Genomic DNA, 16,688 nt, shown 5'->3' with positions numbered 1-16,688 from the left:
CCATCTATTGAAGTTTTTTTCTTAATATTGCATTGTCATCGGGTTCTGAACTATTCTATATTCCAAGTTTGAAGCTTGTAGTTTATCGGGAAGTTACTTAAATTTTATTTGTCTACAAACAGTTTGTATGTGAGTTCGCTGTCAACCATACGTTCACCGAGCGAGAGCAATAGCAGTGTTAAAACTGTGTGCTCATACTCAGCCAATTTTGTTAAAATATCCTGGATATGTAGCTAAATACACATATATTGACAGTTTCTTGCCTAGATTATGAGGTACTTCGGATTTTTTCTGTGTATTCGACTAGAGATATCTAATTTATGATGCTACTTTTGTGATTATAAAAATTAGTTAAAGGTGCAATAGCCTTCGAAGAGTTTTTAGATCGAGCTTCTGTTTCAATTTGCGTCCTGCTTCTTTTAAAGCTATTTATTGTTTTTTCAACTCAAACTTTCGCGCCCTCAGAGTATTTAATAAATCCTCGAAAAGAACAAATACTGATTTTTCTATGTCAAGAGATACTTTTAAGTCGCATGTACTTAAGTTTTTATATACATTACATTTCTACTAAATGACTACACATTTTTTCAAAGTTCTAAGGCCATATATGCACCAATCCATGAAAATATTAGGTTTAACCCCCAAATACACTTCTTTTTTCATTTGCTTCAAATGGTCTGCGTGCAGTTGTTATATACTTGAAATTCCTACAACATATAATACCATTATATTCCATTTGATATTACAAAAACGCACAGCTGGGTATATACACCTAACTCGTTTCATTTCAACTTAAACTTGTTTAACATTTTTCTAACGGATTTACAAATCTGTACAGCTCTATGGCCATTCTTCCATTCGTTGCTACGTATTTCTGTTAAACAACTGTGAAGAAAAGTACAAAACGACTTAATTGCTAAGCTTGAATTGAGCTTTCAGTTCTGCCTAAATGTATGCAATGTTAAAAACTTGATCTATATATTAAGCAGTGACTGCTAATCTCAGCTTTGATATGATCAAATTTAGAATTTACCATTTCACATGGCGTTTAATCTCAACGCATATGTCACAGAAAGCAGAGAAACTTTGAGAAGGTCAGTGTTTTATTTCAATTAAGTGCAACTACTGTCGCGTTATTAATTAACATTAGGCGTATTGTGCATAAATGTAGGGGGACAACAAGTCTGGCTTAGCAGAAAAAAGTTCAAGTTAAATTTTTAATTAAAAGACAGATCAACGCAAAATAAGCAGGATGACTACTTAACTACTTCTTATGGGACTATAGTGAATATGATTTCAAGAAATTCTGCCAAGTGGCAACTTATTTCAAAGTTATTGAAAATATTTAAAGTTTCCGAAAATAGTAAAAATTCATGTGGTTCTAAACTGATTAGGCTTTATATACCAACTTTTAATTAGATAGTAAAATGAGGATAATATCCATGATACACTTTTCATTGTCGAAAAATATGCAATACTCGGTCCAAAAAATTCGTATTTTTATGTATTGAAAACTTGTGTGTAGTTATCGCTGAATAATGTTTTGTGTGCAAGTGAGTTATAAATATATTTTCTATGTGGCTACTGATAAGAATAACCTTGGCGATAACTACATCTGTAAGACTGTACAGTCCACATTTTTTGTGTGAATAATTGTTGCAATTACAAGAGCTATGAACATTTTCGGAACCGATTGTTGAAGCCTTCTAGAGATATATAATTTATGTATGCAATCCCAGATCTGGATTTTTACAACAGAACCAACGAGAAGGCACTTGATTTAGCTTCGTGTATTTACATTGAATTCAAATTCAAATGGTTGCATATTATATTGATATTTCGCTCTTGTGGTTATAGGCTAGAACCGAATATTAAAATTTTGAAAAAGTATGAAGACGGCACCATTAGAATGCACTTTAACCTGTTGTAACGACACCCTAAGAGCAACTCACCACATCAACCATACATCAACTGATTATGTACTAGTTGACGGAACACGCTCGCACGTGCGAATGCAACCCGGTGCGTGAGTGGCTCCGCCATTATAATTTTGGCACTGAAAAAAGTTTAGAATTTAGACGCACGCACCGTTTTAGTAAAAAAAATTCAGGTGTTTTATATTAACAGACGCACCGTTGTAATCAAAATCCAAAATATATTATACAAACGCACCGCATTTAATTAAGATTGCAATATTTCGTATACATACATATGTGTCTAATAAAAAACGTAAGTAAAAAAAAAATGTAAAACATACATACATATTATATACATATTTTCTGCTGCTGGTTTTTGCTGGTTCCTACTGGTGCTTGTGCCTTGAAAATATGCCACTTATTGTGTTGTAGTCGCATGGACTAAAATCGGTATCCCAAAAAATGTTTGGCAGAATGAATGTAGCATGAATTTGAGTTAAACTTTGTGAAAATGTTATATTCCGCGTGTTAATGATATTGTGAAATTGTGAAGTGGTGTCGCGACTGACTCTACCACGTAAAACTTATTGGCAAATTTGTATTATCCTTTGCCAGGCCAATCTAATTTTGGTTACCTCTTCATAACCAATAAAATCAGGTAATGCCACCATTTTGTGTTTCGCGTGGCGTGGTTTCGATGTCACGGTCGCCATGTGAACTCTACTTACGAGTTGTCTTGAAAGCTTCGGACGTATTCCAATAAATTGCATCCAACAATTAATAACGTATAAATAAAACTTTATGTTTAATTTTTTTATTTATTTGTTTTAATTGGTTTTCAATAACCTTAACTTCAATGTTTCACAAATATATCTTTTAGTAAGTTGATCTTACTTTTTTCAGTGCCAAAATTATAATGGCCGAGCCACTCACGCACCGGGTTGCATTCGCCCGTGTGAGCGTGTTCGGTCAACTAGTACATATATCAGCTGTTGTATGGTTAATGTGGTGAATTCCTCTTAGGGTGTCGTTACATTGTCAAATAAAATTTTTTTTGGGAAGATAACAACTAATATTAATCTCTATTTACTTTGTCATATACTAAGCTTGCCAAAAATATGCCCACAAAAAATACATATGGAAATATGTAGTGAGCGGAAAAAAATTTGAAGGAAAGCATACTTACTGCAATGACGAATGTTATTGCTGAGTGTTAGAGTGGGTAAATTTGTGTCATGTGTGCCGACTCCAAAAGGAAACACTCGCGAAGTTCAATTTGTAAATCAGTGGTCACCAGAATTAAATTTGTGACTTTGGTGGTATGATTAAGATTATCTTAGTGTTAGTAGTTGATTTGTTGATTAACGTGAAACTAAGTAAGAAGTATGTACGCATGATTGTTAGTACCCAAAAAATAGCTCGTAAATATGGTATACGAATATTAACTATTATACTGCTTGAGTATAACAAAAAAATAAAACAAAATATATTGCTAATATTATACAATTAAAATATCTGCGGATGAGGACTTGTTTGCAAAATATATTTTTTGAAACCCCTTATAAACAAAAGCCTCTTTCAATGCTGCCATAGAAATCACTTGAAAATTATATTGAAATTTCTGTCATTGCTATTGAGTTCACTGTTTTTGTTTTTTTGCATATGGCCCAAAATGTGTTAGGGGGTAGAGGTTAAACCACAAGACATCAGTTATCAGAAAAACTTCGCCGAGTACTTATCGCTAACAACCGATACCGAAAAGTATTGCTTTATTATTGGCTTATTATCTATAGCGAATTATTATCGTCAAGTGGTCGGCTTGTTATTGGTTTCTTGTTGGCGAGTAATCGGCTTCTTTTTATTTGTTAGTGGATTGTTAAAGACGGCTATAGAAATAGTTTTGTCGGTATCTGTTTAGATATAAATAGTAGTTTAAAAAAATTAAAAAAAAAACACGCTTTTACCCCAAACCGAACTAAAAAATAGAAAATAATTTTCAATTAAAAAGAGTTTATATAACAGTAGTAGAAGGTCAAACAATCGTTTATAGTTAATCACCTCAAAATAAAATTATAATAAAATTTAAGTTATTAACAGAATAATTTAATTCAGAGTAGAAAGCGTGGGGTGCATTTGACTACATTTCATATCTTTTCTCTCAGATAGTTGCCAATAGAATGATTGTAACATTCAATATCAAGCACCCCACGCTTTTTACTGTGAATTAAATTATTCTGTTAATAACTTAAATTTTATTATAATTTTATTTTGAGGTGATTAACTATAAACGATTGTTTGACCTTCAACTACTGTTATATAAACTCTTTTTAATTGAAAATTATTTTCTATTTTTTAGTTCGGTGTGGTATAAAGGCGTGTTTTTTTAGTTTTTTTGAACTATTATTTAATTTTAATTTTTTAGTTCAAGTAATTTTAAAAGTTCTAGTCGAGATTGATGAAACCTCGAAACGCCAGTGGTCCATGGATGAATCCAACCCCACGGCACCGAAAGGGGCCAAGACGCGGGGAGGCTGGACTAGGTCTTTCGCCGAAATTTCCAAGGCGAAGATGGCAGGATCCCGAAACAACAGTGGAAGTGGATCGAGGCCGCGCTCATTATGGTGCATTCAAAGTGGTAATAAGGCCAATTGACCTTAATGCCGTTGACCTTATGTCACCACACCATCACATTAATGCATTGTCATCGAGCCTTGATATGTGTGCAAAGTTTCAATCAAACTTATGGCCATTCAAAGTGGTAATAAAGCCAATGGACCTTATGGCCGTTGCCCTTATGTCACCACACCGTCATATTAATGCATTGTCATCGGTCATTGATAAGTATGCAAAGTTTCAAATTAGACTTCTGGAAACCGGTGAAAATTAAGCTCAAAGATTCCGTTAAATACAGGCCAAGCTAATAGAAGCGTGTTAAAAAGGGCTCCAGTATGCTCTCTCGTAGATGTGCCATGCATCCACTTCTATCATTAATAAAAGAATGCGTTTTTCGCATTATGTGCAAGGTTTCAAATCTGTGGCGATTTGGGGTGGTCATAAGTTAAATTGACCTTATGTCCGTTAACCTTATGTCATCCCACCATCACATTATTGCATTGTCATCGAGCCTTGATACGTGTGCAAATTTTCAATCCAACTATGGCCATTCAAAGTGGTAATAAGGCCAATTGACCTTATGGCTGTTGAGCTTATGTCACCACACCATCACATTAATGCATTGTCATCGACCCTTGATACGTGTGCAAAGTTTCAATCAAACTTATGGCCATTCAAAGTGGTAATAAGGCCGATTGACTTTATGGCCGTTTACCTTATGTCACCACACCATCACATTAATGCATTGTCATGGGTCCTTGATACGTATGCAAAGTTTCAAATTAATCAGACTTCTAGAAACCGGTGAAACGTAAGCTCAAAGATTCCGTTACATACAGGCCAAGCTAATAAAAGCGTGTTAAAAAAAGCAAGGAGTCGTCGATAACAACTCGGAACCTTGCGTACCAAATATTGGAACAGATTTACATTTTCGATAATAAATCGACATTTTTTCGACACAATTTAAATAAATAATCCATAACTTTACGATAGTAAGTCTATAGCTTTTCGATAACATGTCGATAGCTTTTCGATAACACATCGATAGATGTTTGATTATATAACTTTTTGATAACATATTGCTTGCTTTTTGATGAACAATATATCACTTTTCGTTAATAATTCAACAACTTTTCGAAAACATGCTTTGCCTTGCCTTGCCCTAATTTGCTATCTGATTACGCTCATATCAACTGTGTCACGTGAATTGTAAGACGTTAAGTTACAGTGTACAGTGACAGTACTTATACTTACCTTCAGTATTCCCCATATAGCATAACACTTTCAAAGTCTACGTTTACGCTTACACTTACTTCAAACTTGCACTTACCTCACGCTTGCACTTAGCTTACGCTTACATTTTGGTTTTTATGGAAGCAAATCTTGTTGAAAACTGCCAACATTTCTTGGGAAAATATTTATACCCGTCAATGTATGTATACGGCTTTGAGGTCCAATTAGTCCCAACACTCGCACAATTTCTAAAATAACTCTTTTAAACCGGTTTAGTTTTCTCAATTTTTTTCGAGTTTTCACAATTACTGATTTTCTGCAAGCTTAGGGGCAAATTACATACGCAGTGAGTCACTTTATTACACCAGTGTCTGCAGTGCGAAAATTTTCTGCATGCCAATGTTAATGTAATATAACCTGTAGAGAATTTGCTTGACACTTTTATTTGCGGTAGCTCTAGATATTTTAATTTCAGCATCTAGTAAAATCAAATCAAAAGTTGGACCAAGCTTTGGCTGCCTGAAACTTAAATATTCAATACATTCTGAGTTACGTGGGATGTTAAAAAGATCACAACCTGGTATAAGGTGAGCACTTACACCCGAACTTAGAATTCCTTACTTGTTTTTATGAGATTCTCTTCAAAATATTGACACAAATGTGAACTTGCATTATTTGGTTAATTTCTGATAAGACTAGAAATCATTAAAAAAATATATTTTCACTTTTCTAAGTTGCAAACATATAAAGTTTTTTTCCATAACAAAGCTCACTAGCCAGCTGTGTGTGTATGTAGGTGAGTATGTGTGCATTTCGAGTAACTCATCTCATGACTGCAGTTTATTTTGGTTTCTATAAATTAGGGCAACTAAGCTAATCGGATTCAGTATAAGCTTTGACTTGGACAACCAAACTGAAAAATACACAAAATGTGAGTGCTTGAAAAGGATTACAATAAATATTCATTTAAAATGAAAAGGGAAAAAATGAGAAATAATTTTTTACAAAAGAAAAAAATATTGAATTTAAAATCTACCTTAATAATAATTAAATATTTGTATATTTTCTCTGCCAGCTCAACATGAAAGTGTTCTTTTATCTTGCTCTCTTTGTAAGCATGATTTTTGCTGTTATGGGACAAAGCTGCCCAACTAAATTCAGCTGGGATGCTGCTTCGAAACTTTGCACATCTGAACGTCCAATTCATGGTGAATGTCCAGCTGGTTCGGCATACAACCTCAATGTTAACAAATGCGTGGTGGCACGAGGATAAAGAAATTTGTATTATTTAGTGTCTTTGCTTTGTGAAAAGTATTTAAGAAATGAAAATAAAATGCAAGAAATATTTAAGTTGAAACATTTGTACTGTTTTTTTTTTCGAATTTCATACAAATTTTTAAATAAAAAGTACTAAACGTGTACCTTCTTTTTGGAAAAATCCATGTAGTGAAACTCAACAGATGTAATTTCATTACCCAAAACACATTTTCCCTTGAAAGCTGTTTTTAAATAAGTAGTCAACATTGTAGATTGTGCCTTGTTGTCAGTTGTTGCAGGTTTCTATTAGGGGTTAAGGTTGACCGATTGCTTTGAATGTTATCAACATCGATTCTCTAACAACTATATCCCAAGCGCTGCCAGTGAGAGACCTGAGTATTTCGTTGCGCTATTGAGGCACGTTGCATGCGTAGCAAAGTTGAGCCTATTTCCATCCAAGTTATAAGACCGTACGGCAGTCGATGGTGAAATGCCATGGAGGTTAAGGGGCGAACTATGTTTAACTCAATGAGTCTTTTTTTCTCGTGTGAACCAAAATTCCCATGAACAAATTAGCCAAGATCCCGCATTCCGGAGTTGTTGTATTTGTAATCGAATTTGAAAAAAAAGTTTGATGACGTAGCGCTTTCGAAATTTTTCGATTTATTACAGCTCTCTCATATTTCGCTACCAGTGTTCGGAGTATTTAAAACTGTTACCTGAGTAAACGATTACGCCGGAGTAAAAATTAAATTTTCGGAGTATATTTTTTCTCCTTTTTGTAAGCGGGCCAACAACTAACATCAAATTGATGTGGTGGCTTGGCAAATTTTTCGGTTGTGTTTTTTCCATGAAATGTCTCTTGGCAAAAAAGTTATCTGCCTTATCAGATGCACATGGAGTCAGCTTAAAACGTGCAGGATGGCCAATTAATGCTCCCGGTAGCACACCACAATGTGGAAGAAAGGTGGGCTCTTTCTCCGCGGATATTTATCGCGAAAAAATATTATTATTATTATTTTCGGTTTACCATACATCTTTCATGCCCTTTTAATGACAGAAGGTTTCAAGACCGGGGGCAGATTCCTGTAGGAACGCTAATGGTGACCTGGTAACTGACGTAAAGGGATACTTCGATCGGCGATGATGAAAAACACTCTATGGCACCCAACTATGGCGAAGTGGGAATGGCAATATCATATTAATGCTAAAAAATAACAAGGTGCCAAGTAATGACGGGATACCCACCGGACTGCTCAAACATGGAACCGAAGAGTTGGTATAACATAAAGAAGCAAAAAAGGTGGGGCTTGCATTAAATGTGGATAAGATGAAGTACGGGAGATTTATACTCCTATCCGTGATGTCGACGTCGAGTATCGAAGGAGATATAATGATGAGCTCTATGAGCTCTTTGCAGCTATGACAATAGTGCAGCGAATAAAAACAGAAGCTTCGCTAGCTAGTTCATGTTATGCGGATGAACGAATACGCTTCGGCAGTTTGTAAACAGAGGAAAGAGAAGACCTTCACTGAGTTGGGAGAGACAGTTGAAGGAAGCTTTGACCTCCCTTGGTGCTCGCAATTGGCGAATGTTACAGGTTTAGCTGACCTCACTGACTCAACGAATTTCATTTTTATATAAAACTTCAAGAAGTGCTGTATGTATAATTTTGCAAGATTTACAGATCGGCCCCGGCCCCAATTTTACTTACATTTTACTCCTTCTGTTCTAATTCTGTACCAAAAAAGTGAGTAAAATGTGAACAAACATGTCTTAAGACACGAACAATGAAGCACGCAATCAGCTTTTCATACGTATACAATGGAAACTTCAACCAAAATATATTAGGTAGTTATACTATTTAGATTTCAACTCGACCCAAATAAACCTTTGAGATAAAAAATGTAGTAGGAGGTAAGAGCGGAGCAAAATACTGCGATTGGAATAAAGTCTGAACACTGCGTCAGCAATGAAACAAGTTGTAAAAAGCGTGATGACGCGCCGAGAAAATTTATTTCACAGCTAACTATGATTTTTTGCTCTCTCACTTTTTAATGCGGGATCTGTTTATTGGTTCATGCAAAATTCCTATCATATAAGAGCATTCATTAACTTTAGTGAATGACAATTAACCTGAGTGCCTTTATGAACTTTTTGGTACTTCATTATGGTGACTGTGAATGTGAGTGACTGCGACGTAAAGTGTCATGGCATCATACATAATCTGGCCCTTAGTAAAGTAGCCAATTACGTAGTTCAAGTGGTTTAAAGCCGTCAATTTGATTAATAAGGGTGATACATTTTATGAGCTGCAAACACCGAGCGATTATGGATAATACTAATAAAAATAATGTTGAGGTGCCGTATAACTCTGCGAAAAATAAGGCTGAAGTACTCTTGCTATTTCTATGTGCTACTTGTTAAAATTTTCTTACATATTGAAAACATAAAGAAATCAAATGACTTGGACGCCCCAACAGCACAAGAAGCAAAAAATCAAAAATAAAACGATAAAGCAAAAGTACGAAATGAAACCTTACCGTCGAAATAATTACTTTGGCGCGAAGAGGCGATAGGTTCCAGAGGTTGTATAGGCAAAATTAGACACAAGGCCTCTTCAAAAAGTACATCAAATGACATCGAAGGTAACATACTTGAAACTTTTTGGAGGGGAAATATTTTTGTAATTAAGATGCAAGGCGAAAAGAGAATTGTTGTGAAAAAAAACTAAAAAACAAAAAAAAAAAAAAATAAAAATAGAAAGAGCAAAAAAAAAAAAAAAACAAAAAGACAAAAGTGGAGACAATGGCAATTATAAGATATATGTAAAAGCTCTCCAAATTGCGCTTTCTTACTTCTCGTTTAAGACAGATTCCTACTACGCACCACGGCGATACACAGCTGGTCAATAGCATAAATAACTAAGCTAAAGTAATGTTGATGCATAGACTTTGAAGATATATGGGACCTTTACCCCTGTTCCGTCTGCCCGGAGAAAACATGTAGCAAAGTAATTTAGTCTTGATCCAAATTAAAAAAAAAAAAAAAAAAAACAAAGATTCCGAAAGTATTCAAAGATGGATCCGAAAATCTTGTCAAATTCAGTCACTGATAGTCCTGAAATCGTCCTAAAAATTGTGTCAAAATGATCCCACAAATACTCGCAAATTAAACTTAAAAAACTGCGGAAAGGTTTTCAAAATAAACTCAAACGATACGGCTCTTAATGATCAAAATAAAATCCTGAAATGATCCGAAAAATTTATGCTGTAATTAATATCTAACGGGCCTACTTTGTCACAATTTTTTAGACGAAAATCTGTGTCAAGCATGAACTATATATCATTAACGTGAAAGTCTTCAAGTTTGCATGTCGGGAGATATCAGAATGTCTGGATGTTTACTGTCGTGACTCAATTGAAATTTGGCAAACATATCCTTAAGCCCGGAATTCCCCTTTGAGAGCGTTTACCTTATAAAAACATCCCTATAAATGGTCTTTAAACAATTTCAGGAAAAATCTCGAAACAATCCCGTCATACTTTTTGCTTAAACTACCAAAATTATTAGGGCCCAATTTTATATGAAACGTGAATCTTAATCTGATTGCTGGATGTTTGTACATCTAAATGTTTCAATATCGGGATGACTTTTGTGAGTCGTGCCTTTGTGAGTTAACGGCAGCGGGCTGAGTAAAAGTTGCGAATATCAGTCTGTAGAAATTTTCACTGTTAGAAGGAATGGCAATGCAGGAAATTTCCCAAATACGGGGGTTAAACTCAGTCCATCCAGTGTACATTAAGTAAGATAACCTAGAGTTTAATGCAGGTAAAAGCGTAAATGGTCGCTTTATTTATAATAACACTAGAAGATCCGGCAGACGTTGCTCTGCCCTAAATTTGGCCTATGTGCATACATTTTAATAAACTTTATGCATCTAGCTCTGCCCTCCCCCCTCTTCACTTTTCCCTAATCCTTTTATTCACTCCTCCCTCCGTATTTTTCGCTTCATCTATCTACATATTCGTCTCATTATATCTCTTTCTCAATCTCCTTCTCTATTTTCTCTTCTCTCAATTTCTTCTCATTTTTCTGCATCCCTTATTGCCTGTCCCAGAGGGTGGTATATATTTTATTCCAGTCCAAGTCCCAGCCCAACTCCGAGTCTCAGTCCCAGTCCCACTCCGAGTCTCAGTAACAGTCTCACTCCGAGTCTCAGTCCAAGTCCTATTCCTAATCCCAGTCCCAGCCCGTCTCTGGATAATTTATTACTCTGCACTAAAGCACTCATCTCTCTCTTTTCTCTTCTCTCAATTTCTTCTCATTCTTCTGCATCCCTTATTGCCTGTCCCAGAGGGTGGTATGTATTTTATTCAAGTCCAAGTCCCAGTCCCACTCCGAGTCTCAGTCCCAGTCCCACTCCTAGTCTCAGTCCCAGTCTCACTCCGAGTCTCAGTCCCAGTCCTAGTCCTAATCCCAGTCCCAGTCCGTCTCTGGATAATATATTACTCTGTACTAAAGCACTCATCAACAGCTTTAATTCCATATTGTACAAACACTGTCTAGGCATTCACTGGCCCACGTTTTGGCCTAAATCTCGAGACCCTAGTCACCCAGGGGTATGAGAATTATCCTATACTAAAGCACTCATCAACAGCTTTCATTTGTTATCCATATTCTATAAACACATTCTAGGGTTACTCGGGTCCACCTTACGGCCTATATCTCTAGACCCTGTACGTCGATCGCAACCAAACCTATGTAGTAACCACCGCGTGAGGTCTACGCAACTGGTGTGAAAGCTTGAACAAAATCGACCAACGCATCTCTTCAAACACCGGTGACCAACTAACACACATTTTAGCCTATCTTTTTATATATATAGATTTTTATTTTTCACACTTCACTATAATATTAAAACGAAATGCAGATTTTCGCTGCTTTTGAAATGCGGCTTAAAAATTGCACATGGAACAACTAAAGACTCTTCTGAATTAAACAAAAACTTATTGTACCTCTAAATCGTGGGCCCTTCTCAACTGAGATATAACCTATCCTATATTTCAAGTGAGATTAAACAACACACGGGGTGCAAAACAAATTCAAAATCAGTTCAGTAGTTTAGGAGTCTATCGCGGCCAAAGATTTGTGACACATGATTTTTATATATTAAGATTTATTTTTTAAAGCTACGTATATTAATCTTATACTAATAATCCTTCTGATTGGTGGAGGTGAAAACCGCCCACTGATTATCAAAACTAAGTAATCGTGAGGTGAAAGCCTCTAGGTTTACTATTCATTGGCTCACAAGCCTAGCTTACCTGTGCATTTTCCTAAGAACTTGTGCTTTTATACCGATATACGCGCAGGCAAAACCCCCTTTATAAAAATAATCCTTAACCACTAAAACTTTAGCTATGGTTTATCCCAATACATAAAATTGGGTATTTCATACCCCTTTTTTAAAAACCAATTTCCCACATTTTGGGGACTAAAACTCGAATAACAATATACGCATTATAAAAAAATTCGGTAAATATAAAACAAAACAAGTAAGGAAGGCTAAGTTCGGGTGTAACCGAACACTACATACTCAGCTGCCAAATTAAAGCTTGCAAAACTTTTAAATTACCTTCTTTTAAAAGTGCGCGGTGTCACGCCCACTGTCCAAAATTTTACTAATTTTCAATTCTGCGTCATAAGGCTAACCCACCTATCAAGTTTCATTGCTTTATCCGTCTTTGGCAACAAATTACCGCACTTTTTCGTTTTTTCAAATTTTCGATATCGAAAAGTGGGCGTGATTATAGTCCATTACATTAATTTTAAATAGCGATCTGAGATTCGTGCCCAAGAACTTACATATCAAATTTCATTAAGATAGCTAAAAATTTACTCAAGTTATCGTGTTTACTGACAGACGGACGGACGGACGAACGGACATGGCTAAATGAGTTTCTTTTTACGCACAGATCATTTTGATATATAGAAGTCTATATCAGTCTTGATTAGTTTATGCCGTTACGGGGTACCCTTATGCGAACAAAATTAATATACTCTGTGAGCTCTGCTCCGCTGAGTATAATAAGCTGTTCCGTGTAAAACAGAGTACACTAATGAATACTCGTATGTGCAAGTATATATCCGCACAGTATTTTGAGAATAGTTCTGCAACTTTCGCAATACTCAAGTATTTCTCTCAAATTATTTGTATGTGTGTGTGTGAAAACTTCTTGCTAAATTCCAAATTACGTGACGATGTTAATTTTAAAGGCGCCTCATTAAAGATTCAGAAAGCTTTGTTGTCGTGTCACTTGAATTGTCAATTTCTGTTACTGGCAGCTTATTTTGGCGACTTATATCTCGTCAAGACAAGCGGAAATGGTGGAGTTGAGACGACATTGCTGTTTCCTGCATTTCAGCTGAAAATTTGGCAAATGTAAGCAGCTTACAGGGCCAAATCCTATTGAATAAAAACCTTTCTAAAAGAGGGTGTTTTAAAAGGGGGTTTATATGAAAGGCTTTTGTTTATGTGTAAATATGCGATGCGATGTATGTGAATAAGTACAAATTCAAGTATTCGTCAATTGTGTTATGTAAATGTTTTTATATTCTATTCGAAAATTAATACTTTTAAAGAATTAGTGCTTGTTCGTTTTAAATTCAAAATGTCGGTCTTTTTTCATGGCTAATGTGCTCAAGCCTGCAATAAAATAATTGTAGGTTTGTTGTTAGAAAATGAAACTTTTTAGTATTTTCATTCACGTGCATAAGAAGTACTTACGTTAGGTTAGGTTGAACTGGCCGGTCAATAAAAACTTCGCATAAATTGAATGTGTCCATTTTGTTGCCAGAATTTGTTTGACGACCAAACGGAAGAACCCCAATCAGGTGTCGGGACATATGTTATAGAATAACTCCATCCTCTAGCAGTTTTATAGGAACCAGCTTAATTGATGCCTCGAGATCTGGCAGCTCTACCACCCCTAATAGCAGGAGTCGTGAACTGGCGAGCGCAGGACACGTTTATTCCTGCAGCTCACACTTCCTACACTTGCTGTTACTGACGAGGCCTAACTTAAAAGCATGTAACGCAAAAAGCAGTGTCTAGTCAGTATGCCCATCGTGAGCCTAAGTCTTCCCTCTTCAGAGATATGAGTCACTTTCTGAGTTTAATATCATAGGCTTTGTACATGATCTTAGAAATATTACAGCCGCGCGCTTTTGTCCACGCCTTTCCTGCTCGTTGATCATATGCAACTCCTGTGTCCTTTTGATTTCTCTCAACCGGATTTAGACGTCTATCGTCGACTCAGCGAGTGTTTCACGCTCCTTTGCCACCTCATCGGCCTTTTTGTTACGTTCTATTCCTTTATAACTGGGAACCAAGTAAAGATGTATGGTCTGGCCGGAGCGAAGTTTTCCCGATGCTTCTTTGCATTCCAGAACACTTCTTGGTGAAGGACTATGTGAGATTATTCCCTTAATCGCAGCCTGACTATTAATATATAAATTGATGCGACTGCAGCTTAAGCACGCTTCTTCCACTTGGATAATTTCCGCCTGAAAAACGCTGCAGTAATCTGGCAGTTTGTAGAATATACTTATTTCTGGGTCGACACAGTAAACAGCAGATCCAACTTCTTTCATTACCATACCATAAGTATAAACATGTACATAAAGAGTATATAATAATTCCTCTTTTAATATTTTGTGTATACATTGCACAAGCTCGATAAGGTTTTGCTCAAATATGGGTATAACTTATGGCACCGTCTTCCTACATACGCGGATGTATGCACACTAGACTGGGTCTAAAAAAAAGGTGCTAAAAGTACTGTACTCAGATTTTGTTACACAAATGTTGGTGTCTTGTTTACTTGGGACTGTCACAAGGCAGGGGGGGGGGGGGTTATATAATTCCAAACAAAAACCTTGGTTATTTATTACGTTGGTTGGATTAAGATAATCCCAAGTAAAAAAAAAAACTTGGGTTATGCCACTTGGTATTATGTTATGTTACACATAGGCTGTGAAATGTCTGATGTGCTGTTTAAAATCGCTTACTATGTCAATAAAACCATATACAGGTATATTTGTGTACTCTAAAAACCTTTTAACTTATTTCCCCAAGATTATAAATACAGTTTCGATACATTTTTTTGAGAGGTAAATGATTTACCTACTCCTTTTAAAAGACCTTTATAATGTTTTTATTCAAAATTGTCTCCCTATCTGCAAGGAGATAATATCTTAGGATAGTAAGGCACCCTGCAAGGGCGTATCCTCGCTCCGCTACCCGACAACTACAACTACTGGAGTTTAAAGGCCATAAGTTGATTGCCTAGGCGGACGATATTTGTACTATTATATATATATAACTGGACAAGAAGTGCGGAAGGCGAGGACAACTGGAAAAAAACTTAAACTGATCCTAATCACAAGAAGGTAAAAAACAAAAATTTCACACCACCAAAGGTTGGTGGCGAAAGCCTGACTTTCAGCAATTAAATCAAATACCTGTGCGTTATTCTGGATAGGAAACTACACCATTTGCAGTCGTAAATGAGAAAGCGTCAGATATAAATGCGAAACCGTCATATGGAAATGAGAATAGTCAATTGTAAATGCGAAAGCGTCACTTCGATGTGAGAATAATCACTTGTAAACAAAATTTCGGACAAATTTCGAAACCGTCAATTGTAATTCAGAATAGTCAGCTTTAAATGAGAATAGTAAACTGAAAATGCGAATGCGTCATTTGAAAATGAGAATAGTTAATTGTAAATGCGAAAGCGTCATATGGAAATAAGAATAGTCACTTGTAAATGAGAAAGCATAAAATGAAAATTGGAAAGCGTCATTTGTAATTGAGAATAGGTAGTCAATAATAAATAAGAAAGTATCACTTGAAAATGCGAAAGCGTCATATGGAAACGAGAATAGTAACTTGTAAATGAGAAAGCAGATCCAAACTAATGGCTTAAATAACTCGAAACCGTGGTTAGCTTTTAGGATGGTATTTAACAAATATTTACTTCACTAAAATAACACTAGGTATTAATGAGGGTTTGTTGATTATTCCCATTGTGTCCCTCGGACTTCGGACTCCTTATGCATTTTTTGAAGAGAAGTCCAAGTTGTTGTTTTTGTTGTAGTGATGACACTCCCCGAAGGCCTTGTGGGGTAGTGTTATCGATGTAGATGGTCCTTTGCCGGATGCAGATCCGGTACGTCCCGGTGACAAGCGCCAAAAAGGTACTAGCTGGACCATCTCGGGAGCGATTTGGTAGGCTCTGGGATGTTAGCACCCCATTTCTGGAATTTTATAACAAAACATATGCCAAATAATTGGTCACTAATTGGTCATAATTGGTCAGCAGGTTTCAGTAATTGGTCAGCATTAGAAAAAATTTTATGGAAATTTTAAAATTTTCATGGTCGGGTGTGGGATGTTAGCACCCCATTTCTGGAATTTTATAACAAAACATATGCCAAATAATTGGTCACTAATTGGTCATAATTGGTCAGCGGGTCCCACTAATTGGTCAGCCATAGACAATTTTTTATGGCCATTTAAAGTTTTCCAAGGGAAAAATAATTTTCCTGTTTAAACACCCTGTATACATAAATTTTCCAAAAAAAATTATGCCAATTAATTG

General features: G+C 35.9%; 1 long non-coding RNA gene across 2 annotated transcripts; it reads left to right on the top strand.

Moving 5' to 3' along the window:
- The first annotated feature begins 2,000 nt into the window (after positions 1 to 2,000).
- Positions 2,001 to 6,693, top strand: LOC137238896 (uncharacterized). Of its 2 annotated transcripts, none has more exons than XR_010949239.1 (3): positions 2,001 to 2,229; positions 6,217 to 6,558; positions 6,626 to 6,693. It is a non-coding gene; the product is annotated as an uncharacterized lncRNA (long non-coding RNA). The 2 variants fall into 2 exon arrangements; XR_010949238.1 differs by having other exon boundaries at positions 2,002 to 2,229; positions 6,238 to 6,558.
- The last annotated feature ends 9,995 nt before the right edge of the window (positions 6,694 to 16,688 follow it).

This window comes from Eurosta solidaginis, chromosome 1 (assembly GCF_040869045.1).
Source record: "Eurosta solidaginis isolate ZX-2024a chromosome 1, ASM4086904v1, whole genome shotgun sequence".
NCBI classification, from domain to species: domain Eukaryota; kingdom Metazoa; phylum Arthropoda; class Insecta; order Diptera; family Tephritidae; genus Eurosta; species Eurosta solidaginis.
This window is presented reverse-complemented; position numbering and strand designations above follow the sequence as displayed.